Raw genomic sequence first — 14,282 nt, 5'->3', positions numbered from 1 at the left:
CTCTGTTGCCCAGGCTAGAGTACAGTGGCGTGACCATAGTTCACTGCAGACTTTAACTCCTGGCTCAAGCAACCTTACACTGCAGCCTCCCAGGTAGCTGAGACCACAGGCTCACACCACCATGCCCAGCTAATATTTTTAATTTTTTGTAGAGATGAGATCTTGTTATGTTCTTGTTATGCTGGCCAGTCTGGTCTCAAACTTCTGGCCTCAGGCGATCCTCCCACCTCAGCCTCCCAAAGTATTGGGATTACAGGCATGAGCCACCATGCCCGGACGCAAGTATTTAAAACAAATTCACTGAGATATTTTATCCCTGTTTTACAGATGAAGAAACTGAGGACTTAGAATGTTTAAGTCCTTGTCTGAAGTCCCATAACTTACAAGTGGTGGGGCCAGGATTTGAACCCTGGTCTGTAGGATCCCAAAGCCCTATTCCTTACCACCCTACATAGGGACCACAGGGAACATCATTGCTCTGTGAAAAAAACCTATCCTTGTCTATGGAGTGATTACTTTCCTAAGAAAGTCAGGTAAGTCCTGGCTTGAAAACAAGTTTAAGAGCCAGCTTAGCTCTTAGCTAGATGCAAGACCCTCAGCATCCCCTCACCTCTCTGGACCTCAGTATTTTGGGCAATGAAACTAGTATATCATTTCCTGTGACCTCTTTTGGCTCTAACAAATGGCCAAAAAACCCAAGAGATCACCAGCTCCATAAATCCCCCGATAGGAAATGGGCCAAAGGATTACCGTGCGGAAAGCAGTCCTGACTTGCTCATTCCCAAACTCTGGTGAGGAAACCAAGAGAAACCAGCCACCACCCACAGCTGACAGGGTCTGGGGGGAACAGCAAAAGAGCTGACTCGCACAGCACCCCCAGACTAACTGAAGAGTCCCTGAAGCCTACAGATCAATTTCTCTTTTCTAAGAAGGAAAGGGGAGTATAACCTTCAGTTTCCTCATGTGTAAAATGAAAAGGTTTCATCTGCTCATTCTTCTAAGTGGTCAACTTAACCTCTGTAGGACTCAGCTTCCTCATCTACAAAATGGGGACATATGTCCGGACCTTAGACCAGTGCTACCCAATAGAATTTTTGGTGGTGATGAAAACGTGATGCTCTATATGAGCTGATTTGATGGCCACTAGCCTACCCGTGCACTTGAAATGCGGCTGGTGTGACTGAGGGACAGCATTTGTAATTGTATTTAATTTTAATGACCCAACATTTAAATAGCCACATGAGGGTGGTGGATAGGTATCGGACAATATAGCCTTAGACTGTAGTGGCAGGAATGAAATCAGATGGCATTTGTAAACTGCCTAGCACAGTGGTGGGACACAAAGTTCTGGAGGAAAAACATGCATGAATATGCAGAGGTCCTATCAGTAGAGATTTTTTTTTTAAGCAAAATTTCCTCATATCAAGAAATGGAGGCACTAGAAGCTGACAAGCACATACATGGATGTGTTAGAAAGACCCAGAGAAATCAGGCATACTGTAGAAACCATTCTCTCGGTGTATAGACTAAATGGCTGAAGGTCTGTTTTGTTTTCTTCACAAATGTTCTTGTCAGAAGATAAAAGAGAGCCGTTTTCAGCAAATCTAGGTTTTTATAACCCTAAATGCCCAGTACAAACTGCCCCAAGAGCAAGCTCTCTCTTCAACAAAACCTCCCGTCCTCCCAGGCAGCCACCCCCCGCCCATCTGCAGCCCTCCCCGGGGCCTCTGGGAGCTGCCCACCCAGAACGGAGTGCAACTGAGATGTGGGGCACACCCTGCCAGGCACAGTCACTCGTGGGGGGAGAGCCACCCACGATGCCCTCAGGACCCACAAGGCCGGCTGGCAGTGGCCTGTGTCAGGAGTGCCCACCGGCACCCGCTGGCAGCCAGCCTGCGTCACAGCCCAACAGGAAACGAGGAGAAGAGAACACTGGGGCCGCGTGGAAATCCCCACCGGGCTCCACGCCGGAGGGTGACTCAGCGGGGCTGGCCAGCAAGCTGCGTCCCACCCCTCAGCCAGGACGGGGCGGGGGCTGCAGGAAACAGGCCTCCCGCCTCTCTGCAAAGGCTAAGAAGTACACATTCTTACATATTATTATGTTACAGATACAATCATGTCCTGCCTGAAAACATGCAAGACAAAGTCCCAACATATTAGATGGGGATTCAAGGTCCTTTTATAACAGAAAACGCATTTTCTCTAAGCAGGGGTGTCCGGTCTTTTGGCTTCCCTGGGCCACGATGGAAGAGTCGTCATCTTGGGCCACACATAAAATACGCTAACGATAGCTGATGAGCTAAAAAATAATCGCAAAAAAAAAAAAATCTTATAATGTTTTAAGAAAGTTTATTAATTTGTGTTGGGCTGCATTCAAAGCTGTCCTGGGCTGCATGCGGCCCACGGGCCAGAGGGTGGACAAGCTTGCTCTAAAGGAAAGTCTTAGTTCAAGTCCTGGAGCAGCCATGAAGCTTGAAAAATCCCCTTCCCAATTTCCCAGGCCCAATTTCTTACCTGGTAGGGCCAGGGTGAGATTCCCACACTCTCCACGGAGTGTTCCCAGGCAACACCATTGCACAGTGCCTCTGCCCTCCTCGCAGCCAGCCCATCTGCCCTTCTAGACCACCCCACAGCACTTAGCAGTCTTAGATTATGGTGTTCATCATCCTAAACACAGACATTTTACCAGGCCTCCCACTCAGATACTGTCACCAGGACAGAGGCCATGCCTTACATCTCCAAAGTGAGTTTGATACACACAGGGGGTTTTAAAAATTATCCATCTATTGATTCAAAGAAACAGCATGGCATGTGTATAAGACTTGTTATCCTTGATACCCCTCCCCAACTCCAGGTCATGGCAGGGCTGCCTGAGCTGCCACAGGCTCTTATCACCTCTGTTCCCCACATCACGTTAAGCAGCTCAGGGCAAAGTCTGTCCCACACTGTTCCTCTTTTTCCCATAAAGTACCCAGTGTACTCCAGGGACTTATGGCTAGCAAAAGAAACAACAAGCAAGAAAGTGGGGAGGTCCTAGAAGCCCACTCCTAGTGAGTTGCAAGAGGCTTACTAAACCCAGAGTCTTGGCCAGGGACAGTGGCTCACGCCTTTAATCCCAGCACTTTGGGAGGCCAAGGTGGGCAGATCGCTTGAGCTCAGTAGTTTGAGACCAGCCTGGGCAACACGGTGAAACCCCACCTCTACAAAATATACAAAAAATAGCCAGGCATGGTAGCGTGTGCCTATAATCCCAGCTACCTGAGGGGCTGAGGCAGGAGGATTGCTTGAGCCTGGGAGGTCAAGGCTGCAGTGAGCTGTGATCGCACCACTGCACTCCAGCTTGGGTGACAAAGCGAGACTCTGTCTCCAAAAAAAAATTCAAAGTCTTTACCCCTTGAAGTTACTACAAAAATCCAACCTATGTTATTTCACTTTAAAAATATCAACTTGCTATGACTTTTTCCTTTCAGAAGCTCTCTTGGGCAATTCTACCTTTGGACTATAAGCTTCTTACAAAATAATTCATTTTTCCCATTCCCGAGTGTGTGCGGGTCTGAATTTTATGGATGTCTTTGGCAAGTCTGAGATAATTCAGCCAGGGTTCTATCCATCTGCTTCATAGACAGTTCCACTCACTTGGCCTCTGAAAGCACTCCATGCGCTCCCCACCCACGGTCAGCCCTTACCCAGGTCCCTCTCTGGCTCCCACTCTGTGGCACCCCCACCCCCGCCATGGCCCCAGCACAGCTGTGTGGCAAGAATAACCCAGCTCTCTCTACTGCCCACCTCCCATTGACTACGGGCCTCCCTGCAATGGGCTTCAGCCCCAGCACTCCATCGTGACTGCCCTTGCTAAGGTCACCTAGTGGCCTCCAGGTTACAGAATCTAAAACACATGGTTTTCAGGCCTTATCATTCTGGGTTCTCTGCAACATCTAGCACTGCTGCTCCTTTCCTCTTGCTGCAGGGTCTCCTCACTCACCTTCAATGTCACTGTGCACCATCTTGCTTTTCCTCTGTCTCTCCCTGCATGCCCTAAATGGGGCTGTTCTTCAGGTGCAGGTCTGGACCTTCTCATTCTACCCTCATATCCTCCCCAGCCCGGCCTCATCCATACAATGATGACTCACAAATGTATATCTCAGCTCAGACCTCTCCCCCAAACTCCACGCTCATCTATCCAGCTCCTTGGCCTGTGCTCCTTATAATAGGTGCTCCATAAATGTTTGCTGGTACACACCAACAGTTAACAAGCACCTGCTTGTGCATGATTCTGTGCTAGGTACAACAGGGGATGCATGTCCCTGAGCTCAAGGGACACAAAGAGGAAAAGTTAGGCAACATCAGAGAAAAGGCAGACCTCACCTGGCTGGGGTTCCCAAGGAAGGCACCATGGCAAAGACAACATTTGGGTTGTGTCTTGAAAGACAGCTCAGAAACCAGCATTTTATCCTGCACAATGGGATGTTCACGACTCAGGACACCCACATCACATTGAGAGACCGTGAAGCCTTACCTAGCTATTTTAAACTGGTGTTTTGTGTTCCCATGCTGGATGAAAACCTCCTAGAGAAAGGCATTTTTTCTAAGCAGAGCTCTTTCCAGCGCCTTCTGTGACAATGGCGATCTCTTTACATCTCCCCTCACCCGATTCTAGTCTGGTATAAAAATGACACACCTTTGGACCCAAGTCTGCTGGCCCCAGTCCTGATCTTACTCAACAATGAGTTATTATCTTTTTGGAAAATATCAAAGCCCACCAGAAATCAAACAAAACAAGAACTTCTACTTAGTAGCAGAAAATACATGAGATCTGTTTTATCTAACCCTGGTAATAAACACTCTGAAGAGGAAAGCGCTATCCATATCTTTACTTATGCCACCTAGCCTTCTCTCAGTCTCCTCTCAGCTGGGCTGGACAGGCCCTCACTGGGCTCCCCCACTGCAGGGACCACACCAGATGACTTGTTCCGTGCCTATCTTCCCCGACGCTGTGAGTTAGTGGGCACCAATTGCTGTGCCAGGCAGCACCCAACACAAGCATGTTGAAAGAATGATTTTCAGACTCTCTCTTTTTTATTTTTTGAGACATTGTCTCGCTCTGTTGCCCAGGCTGGAATGCAACGGTGCGATCTCAGCCCACTGCAACCTCCACCTCCAAGGTTCAAGCAATTCTCCTGCCTTAGCCTCCTGAGTAGCTGGGATTACAGGCACCCATCACCACGCCCAGCTAATTTTTGTATTTTTGGCAGAGACGGGGTTTTGCCACGTTGGCCGGGCTGGTCTTGAACTCCTGAACTCAGGTGATCCACCCGCCTCGGCCTCCCAAAGTGCTGGGATTACAGGCATGAGCCACTGCACCCGGCCAAATTTCAGACTCTTACTAGAGAGTTCTGTACATTCTCATTACATGTGCTTAGTACTATGTGCTTCTATGTTATCATTAAAACATTACACTTGATCATGTTTCCAGGCATTTTTAAGCTAACAAGAGCTCTCTATAAAGAAAGTTTGAAAATCCATGCTCGACAAACCACATCTCTTTCACAAGAGCTTGGAGGACTTCCCAGCAGGAAAGGAAACATCCTCACACCCACCAGAGTCGCCCACCTGGCACATCTGCTGAACTCCACCAGGGACCTGGTGGCTTCCTCATGATCAAAAGGAGACAGCTGCTCTGTGCAGTGGGGTGGCACTGGGCTGGAACTTGGGGGGACCTGCTTTGGGGCACAGGTTTCCTCCTCTGTAAAATGAAGGAGTTGGACTTTCAAGATCTGAAGCCACTGCTGGTTCTGACAAACAGCTCTCTTCTACCGTCATATCCTAACAGAACAAAACCACGCCTGCTCATTCACCACAGGCAGAACCTGGGGTCATCATTTGAGTGAGGCCCACAAGGTGGGAAAATGCCTGGATTTGAGGTCAAAAGACCCGATTGTGTATCCTAATTAGCATTTTCAGCCTGTGAGGCCTCTGTAAATGCTGTGCATTCAAAAAGGATTATTACTCTTTCTAGCTACTCCACGAAACACGCCAGCCGTGACCCCAGATCTCAAGGAGCCACATCCCTCCAAAAGGGGAGGCAGAGACATATTCAGAAAAACGCCCTTTTCAGTGTGTGTTTCAGTGCTGGGAAGATGGAGGGCCCGGGAGCTATGAGAACTGGGTGAAGTAGTCCAGAATGGCTTCCTGGAGGAAGTAAGCTTGGGGATTTCCAAGTAGTTGACAACTTCTTTCAAGATAAACATTGCATTTATCTGCTTTCTCACCTCCTGACCTTTGCTCTTCAAACCTGGCATGCCATTGTCACTAATCATGGGATTTTACTACAACCATCAAGCAGAAAGCTGGTTAGCTGGTTTCCCAATAGCTGAGAAGTCATCTATCCTCCATGCAGAACAGATATCCCCATCACCAAGGGTCTTGCTCCTTTCCTGATGCTCAGTTTTCTTGCTTCCACCTAAGACTCTCCTTCACTGTGCCCATCTAGGTCCCACAGGCTTTGAGGAGCACTTCCACACCTGTAGCCTCTCCTTGTCTGAAGTCCTGCGGCACTTACTGTCAAGACTAATTGCAGAACCACTAGGAATGATACCCGTAATAATCACAGCTGCTCCCCTTTACCACACGCTTCTCCAGCCAGGTACTTGCTCAGCACGTCAGTCATTATGGAGACAACGTCCACACACCCCGTGAGATGGGCGCCACCGTTATCCCTGTGCCCGAGATGGATCCAAGATTCAAAAGCTTAGATTCCTTACTGGAGGCCACATGATCAGTTTTCGGGAAGATTTCTACAAGCCTTGAAGGCCTGGTAGGAATCTGCATCCTAGGACAACGTGTCCAGTACATCCCTTTTGTCCACTGTGTGCTAGGCACTGCAAATGTGAAGATGTGGACGGCCAAGCTGTGCTTGGAGGGCCTCACTCTCTACCTGGAGGCAGCCCATCAACCACAGTGCGCTGGTTTATCTGGGAGCTGCTCTCAGACAGTGTCAACCACTGCCATCTCCATAATCCATCACCCAAGGATGCACAAGGTAACTAACAGGTGCTCAGCAAAGGCCAGCTGAGATAAACTGAACAGGAGATGTTAGAGAGATGTACAAAGTCCTTCGGGTGGATTTCTCTCTGTTGTTAAACATCTCTCTCATCTCTGGACTTCTGTACCCACTTCCAGAGGGTACAGTGGTTACAGAAGTCTCTCTACAGAAGTCCAGAGATGAGAGACATGCTCTTCTGATTACTCCTACCCACCCTTTGGTCTTGGCTCCAATGTCTTTTCCTTGGGGGAACCTTCCCAGACCACCACCCCTTGCTCAAATGGAACCAGGCTCCCTGGACTTCTCATGCATGACTCCTAGCATTTGCAGTGTTACCCTTGTGAGTGCTTCCTCTTTGCTCACTACTATATCCAGAGCCCAGCACAGCATAAGTTGCCAGTAAAATGTGCTGAATGAACAAATGAGTTAATGCCACTGAATCTATATCAGCCTTGCCATGACTCCAGGAGGGTGGTTAACCAGACATTATCTTCCTCGCTTTACTGATGAGGGAATCACGGCCCAGAGGGCATGTCTCTCACCTGGGCTTGGGGTACTGCGAGAGAGGACCTAAGCGCCCCAAAGGGGGCCATGCCTTTTTCTTGTTGGATTCTTTGGCAACCAGCACGGCTCTGAGCACACAGCAGATGTGGATTCAAAGTAGATGGAAATAGCAACTAAATAACCTCAGAGATGGAGCCAAAACAACTTTTCTGTTTGCTTGGCATCACATTTCCATCAAAGCAGACTGTGGAGGGAGGCCATTCTGTTTGCATTTTGACTCTATTCTACCTGTTCTGTTCTGAGAACACAGCTCAGTGCTGAAGGGACACAACAAAATCTGCGGGTGTGGGTGAGATTCTGCTTCCGTGGGAAAAAAAAAAAGACTTTCCTACGTCTCATCATCTTTGTAATGAAGCACTAAGGTGCTCCTGGAAGTGCTCATGGCATGAGTTCCAGGAATTCAAAGATTGTCAGTGCAACTTGATACACATTTGCTCAAGGCCTAGGGCAGAGCACTGGACCAGAAGTCAGAATCCTGGCCTCTGGGCTTACTCCAGATCCCAACCAACAGGGTGACCCTAGATGATGCAGTGTCCATATGGGTAAGATAGGGTCAACAGCACCCACACTGCCTTCATCACAGGGCTGTAGCCAAAAAAGCTCCAATATTTGAGACAGGAGGTGTGAAAAGCCACAGGCAGTAACAAGATGTGTGGCATATTACAAGGCTGCTCCTGGCCTAGGGGTGACTGTGCAGAGAGTGCTTTTGGAGGGGGAAGGGGGAGCTGTTTGTTGATAGTCTCCCACATGGAGGCAGAGGTAACTTCAAAGAAAACTGTGCTTACCTGTTTGAAGGTACCCAAAATAGAAAGAATGGCCTCTCAAGCCCCCTAAATTTAGATAAAGACTGGGTGCTGGCAGGTGGAAGGAGGGGAGGATGAAGTCAAAGTCAAGATTCTCTGGGTTGGAGTCAGGTCTTCGCATCCCACTCACCATATGACTTAGAGCAGGCAGGTAACGCACCCTGAACCTCCATTTCCCCATCTGTCAACTGCGAAGTAATGACAACTACCCCTTTAAAGACTGGTATTCAAATCTATTTTTTGTTTCTCTTAAGAAAGGATGCTACTGAAAAATGGTAAAGCCCTTTATTGGGTGTGGGACGAAGAGGTCCACCCAATATGACATGTAATCAGTTGAAGGTGGCTTGTTCCTTGCCCCCGGTGAGGGAGCTATCTGGGTGGGCCTCTTTGCAGAGTGGCCATCTGTGCGCCACACATAACCGTAGGTGATGAGGGGCCCAATTCCATGAGAAGCTGTTCAGTTTTGGCCAGGACCTCCCTCATACATGCTGGATATTTCCATCAGGCAGGCAGTCTCAGAGGCATGTCAGAGGGAGTGGGCGAGAGAGAGGACCCTCCAGCGCTGAGGAGGTGGGAAGGCAGGTGGGTTCCACATGAGTGAAGCAATGCTGCTTACCTTCACTCCAAAGTGACGGCCATCTCTCAGGGCAAGGGCACACAACCCCACCTGCCCAATGTTTCCACTGCTTAGCCAGCACTCAGGAAGCATGATGCAAGAAAACACTTCTAAAATGCATCCAGGAGGGCAGCCCCTGCCACTTCTCCACCGCCAAATTGGTCCCAACTAACCTCAACCTGGTGGCAGAAATGCTGCCAAAGAATGTAATAAACATTCCCAATTTGAAAAAGAATTCAATCAAGATTTTGTAAGCATCTCCCATGCTTTGTCCTAAGCACTACAGGGAGATGTGAGGGAAATAAGACACAGTTACTGTCCTCAAAGAGCTATTCATCTAAAGGGAAAGAACTAACACAAATGAAATGATCCTGTGCATGAGAAGCTCAGGTTCCTAGGATCTATGCGAGAAATATGCTTATATTTCAGTCCCTGAAAATATTGGAGGTGGGGACATTTTTTTAAACAATCTTTCAGACATCTATGTTAATCTTGTCATTAGTCACATTTCCATTTTACCCTTGGCTGCTAGAAAGCTCAAAGCCAAATGTGCAGGCTACTTCCAACAATCTCACAAACCTTACAACATATTAGTTGTTGTACTAACATTAACTCTTATGTCATCTTATTTTCCTATTTTCTTGTCTTCTCCCCTAGTTTCCTTGTCTATCTTTATTTGTATTTACTATTGTAATTATTGGATTTCTGAGAGTTACCACAGATTCTTTTTTTGAACAAAGTAGATTTTGAAAAATATATTTTAAGGCCGGGCGCGGTGGCTCATGCCTGTAATCCCAGCACTTTGGGAGGCCCACATGGGTGGATCACGAGGTCAGGAGATCGAGACCATCCTGGCTAACACGGTGAAACCTCATCTCTACTAAAAATACAAAAAAAAAAATTGGCCAGGCGTGGTGGCAGGCGCCTGTAGTCCCAGCTACTCGGGAGGCTGCTGAGGCAGGAGAATGACGTGAACCCGGGAGGCAGAGTTTGCAGTGAGCCAAGATCACACCACTGCACTCCAGCCTGGGTGACAGAGCGAGACTCTGTCTCAAAAATATATATATATATATACACATATATATATATTTTAAAAGTTGATGAATACTACAAAGCTATAGTAGTCAAGACTGTCATGAGGATAGATGTATGGATCAATAAAAGAGAATCTTAAGAGTCCAAAAAGAAACCCTTACATTTACAGTCAAATGATTTTCTACAAGGGTGCCAAGACAATTTACTGGGGAAAGCACATTCTTCTCAACAAACAGTGCATGGACATCTGGATATTCACATGCAAAAGAATGAAGTTGGACCCCTACCTCACATCTTATGCAAAAATCAGGTCAAGATGGATCAAAGACCTAAATATAAGAGCTAAAATTATAAAACTCTTAGAAGAATGCAAGGGAGTAAATTTTTATGACCCTGGATTAAGCAACAGTTTCTTAGATACAACACAAAAAGCAAAAGTGACAAAAGTAAAACAAATTTAGCTTCATCAGAATTAAAAACTTTTGTGCTTCAAAAAACACCATCAAGAGAGTGAAAAAACAACCCACAGAATTGAAAGAAATAAAATGGAAGAAAATATTTGCAAACCATGTATCTGATAAAGGAACTTATATCCAGAATATATAAGGAACTCTTATAATTCAACAGTAGAAAGACAACCCAATTAGAAATGGCTAGCCGGGTGTGGTGGCTCACGCCTATCATCCCAGCACTTTGGGAGGCCAAGGCGTGTGGATCACCTGAGGTCAGGAGTTCAAGACCAGCCTGACCAACACGGTGAAACCTCATCTCTACTAAAAAAAAAAAAAATACAAAAAATTAGCCGGGAGTGGTGGCGGGCGCCTGTAATCCCAGCTACTTGGGAGGCTAAGGCAGGAGAATTGCTTGAACCCAGGTGGCGGAGGTTGCAGTGAGCTGAGATGGCGCCATTGCACTCCAGCCTGGGCAACAAGAGCAAAACTCTGTCTCAAAAAAAAAAAAAAAAAAAAAGGAAAGAAAAAAAAAGAAATGGCTAAAGGATTTGTAGATGTTCCTCCAAACAAGATATACAAATGGAAGGCCAGGTGCAGTGGCTATGCCCGTAATCCTAACACTTTGGGAGGCTGAGGCAGGTGGATCATCTGAGGTCAGGAGTTCAAGACCAACCTGGCCATCATGGTGAAACCCTGTCTCTACTAAAAATACAAAAATTAGCCAGGTGTGGTGGCACACACCCGTAATCCCAGTGACTCAGGAGGCTGAGGCAGGAGAATCACTTGAACCCAGGAAGCAGAGGCTGCAGTGAGCCGAGACGGCACCATTGCACTCCAGCCTGGACATCCCAGCGAGACTCAATCTCAAAAACAAACAAACAAAAAACACAAATGCCAAAAAGCACAAGGAGAGATGATCAATATCATTAGCCAATAGGGAAATGCAAATCAAAACTATAATGAGATACCACCTCACATCCACTAGAATGGCTAAAATAAAACAGACAATAACAAGTGTTGACAAGGATGGGGAGAACTGGAACCCTCATACATTGGTGGTGAGACTGTAAAATGGTACAACCACACAACCACTTTGGAAAACAATTTGGCAGTTTCTCAAAAAGGTAAACAAAGCTACCAAATGACCCCATAATTCTACTTCTAGGTATCTACTCAAGATAAATGAAAACACATTTCCACAAAAAATGCTTGTACACAAATATTTGTAGCAGCATTATTTACAATAGCCAAGAAGTGAAAACAACCCAAATGTCTATCAACTGAAGAAAGGACAAACAAAATGTGGTATATCCATACACTGGAATACTATTTGGCCATAAAAAGGAATGAAGTACTGACACATGCTACAAATGGATGAACCCTGAAAATATGTTAAGTGAAAGAAGTCAAACACAAAAGCCCACAAATTGTATGATTTCATCTATATGAAATGTCCAAAAGAGGCAAATCCAGAGAACCAGAAAGTAGACTAAGTTGCCAGGGCTAAGGGGGATGGGCAGGAAGTGACTGTTAATGGGTATGAGGTTTCTTTTTGTGGTGTTGAAAATATTCTAAAATTAGATAGTGATGATGGTTGCACAACTCCATTAATACACTAAAAACCACTAAATCATATCCCTTAAAAGAGCAGATTTATGGTGTATGAATTATATGCCAATAAAGCTATTATTTTTCAAAAGGTTTACTGAATAAAGTCTGGACCTGTGTTACTAGTAATGTACCAATGTTGTTTCTGAGTTTTGACATGTGTACCATGGTAATATAAGATGTTAACATTACGGACATCTGGGTCAGGGGTACACTGGAACTTTCTGTATTATCTGTGTACAGTTTTTCTGTGTATCTACGATTATTCCAAAAGGAAGAATTTCTTTAAAGAAAAGATTGGTCATACAGAGCTAACTATTATGTAATGATTTAACTAGGCTTCCATGACTGTGGTGTACCTGCCCACTGGACCATAGCTGCTCAACGGCAGGAGGCCCACTTTGCAACCAGGGTAGCCCACACAGGGCTGGATGTCACAGACACAGAGAGGCAGAACAAGTAACAATGAGCATTTGCATCTGCACGGCAAGGAACGCTCCTCTTCCCTCTTGTATCTTCTTCAAGCCTCACAACAACACTATGAAGTCAATACTGTCACGTAGGGGGAGGGACTACCGAGGTGCTGTCAGCATCCTATCCCCCATCACTCCCAACTCTGTTTATATACATACACTTCTATTTTGTCAAACCCAAGTTCCTCTAAATCCAAATCTTCTGACATATCCCGCTACAGGCTGGGGTCATGGGAAAACTAGGTGGGCAGTTCCTGGCCTTTCCTCCACCAGCAGAGATGGTGATTCTCCCTCGAATGTTCCAAGAGTCACTGCATCTATATGCCTTGATTTGAGCCACAGATGTCTGTGAGTTTGAGTCGTATCCCCCAAGCAGCACAGAACTCCAAGGGCACAGCCAATATCCTACTTATTCCTAAACCCCCTGGGTCTTAGACACTCAAGCACAGAATGAATTATTTCATTCACTGATGACCTAGAGGTGTTCAGCAAGCACAGTCACCCTATCCCTAAAGGAAACCTGCTGGTTTCAGGCAGAGAACTCCTAAAAGGCAAACATTCTTCTTGGTCATCTCTTGCCTGCGTGGACATCACTAATGGGCTGGGGTTCTATTTTCTGAGAAGCACTGAGTTGGTTTCCCCCGCTGACGAGCCTGGGAGCTATGGCTTCATGTTATCTGGAGACCCGGGTGGGTGGGAAGTGGGCCATGGAGGAGGAGCGGGCTGGCACGCTCCACCAGGCTGATGGCAGCCCCTGCTTCCTGTGGGGCCCATGGCCCGCTGACATCACTGACAGGCCGGCGGAGCGTAAGGGGCACGCGGGTGTCGCCACTGCAGGCAGCACGCGGGGTCATGTGAAGTTCAGCTCTGGGGTTTTCTCAGTCCATTGGGTTTTACTCATCCCTTGTCCATTAAGTGTGTTTCCCCCTCTCGCTTTTCCTTCTTTGTGTGCGTGTGTGTTTTAATTATTCCACGGCTCTTGGCTTGCTTTCATAACCTCACATTAACATTTCTCATTGCTACTGAGAAACAAGGCATTCCACCCACTGGAATGCAAAGACACCAGAGAGAATTCCAGCTCTGTGCAGGAACCCCTGGGGAGAGGGTCAGTATCCAATCACCAAAGAGGAGGATGTGAGACTTACATGCAGCATGGGGTACTAGCCTCTCAGGCCACGAGGTCCACTCTGACCTTCTACCCATTTTACAGATGAGGGCCACAAGTCCCAGAGGGTTAAAGTGACTTGCACAAGGTCACCCAGCTTCAATCAGGGCAAAATGACTCAATTTTTCAAAACTGCTATCACAAAGCATTTTTCAGTGCATGGCAAGCATTCCACACAAAAAGCATTTGCACACACAAAGAACTTACAATGAAAATTATGTCTTACAAGTTAACAAGCCATGAGAATGTTCTAATCATCAAGCATTAAAAATACCCAAATGCATATTCATCCCATGCATTCTTCGACAAGTATTTGTGAGGTGACCATGCTTTATCAGGCACCGTGCTAGGTGCTAGCCTCCAGAGACACGAAGACGAATGATAACTGGTCTTCGTCAACAAGAACTCAATTGTGAAACAAAAGCCAACTTGAGGAAAATTAAGCCTATTTCAAACATGCCTTGATCTATGTAACATTCATAATACATAATACCTTCTTTGATCTCCACAGTTTTCTACCTCCA

The 14,282-nt window shown here is 46.6% G+C and overlaps 1 protein-coding gene across 5 annotated transcripts in view; it reads right to left on the bottom strand.

Moving 5' to 3' along the window:
- Positions 1-14,282, bottom strand: part of SMAD3 (SMAD family member 3) — a 129,360-nt gene that overhangs the window by 71,813 nt on the left and 43,265 nt on the right. The gene's annotated exons all lie outside the window — the stretch shown is intronic.

This window comes from Pan paniscus, chromosome 16, assembly GCF_029289425.2.
Source record: "Pan paniscus chromosome 16, NHGRI_mPanPan1-v2.0_pri, whole genome shotgun sequence".
In the NCBI taxonomy this organism is placed as follows: domain Eukaryota; kingdom Metazoa; phylum Chordata; class Mammalia; order Primates; family Hominidae; genus Pan; species Pan paniscus.
The sequence above is the reverse complement of the archived record's forward strand: the minus strand, read 5'-3'. Positions and strand labels throughout refer to the sequence as shown.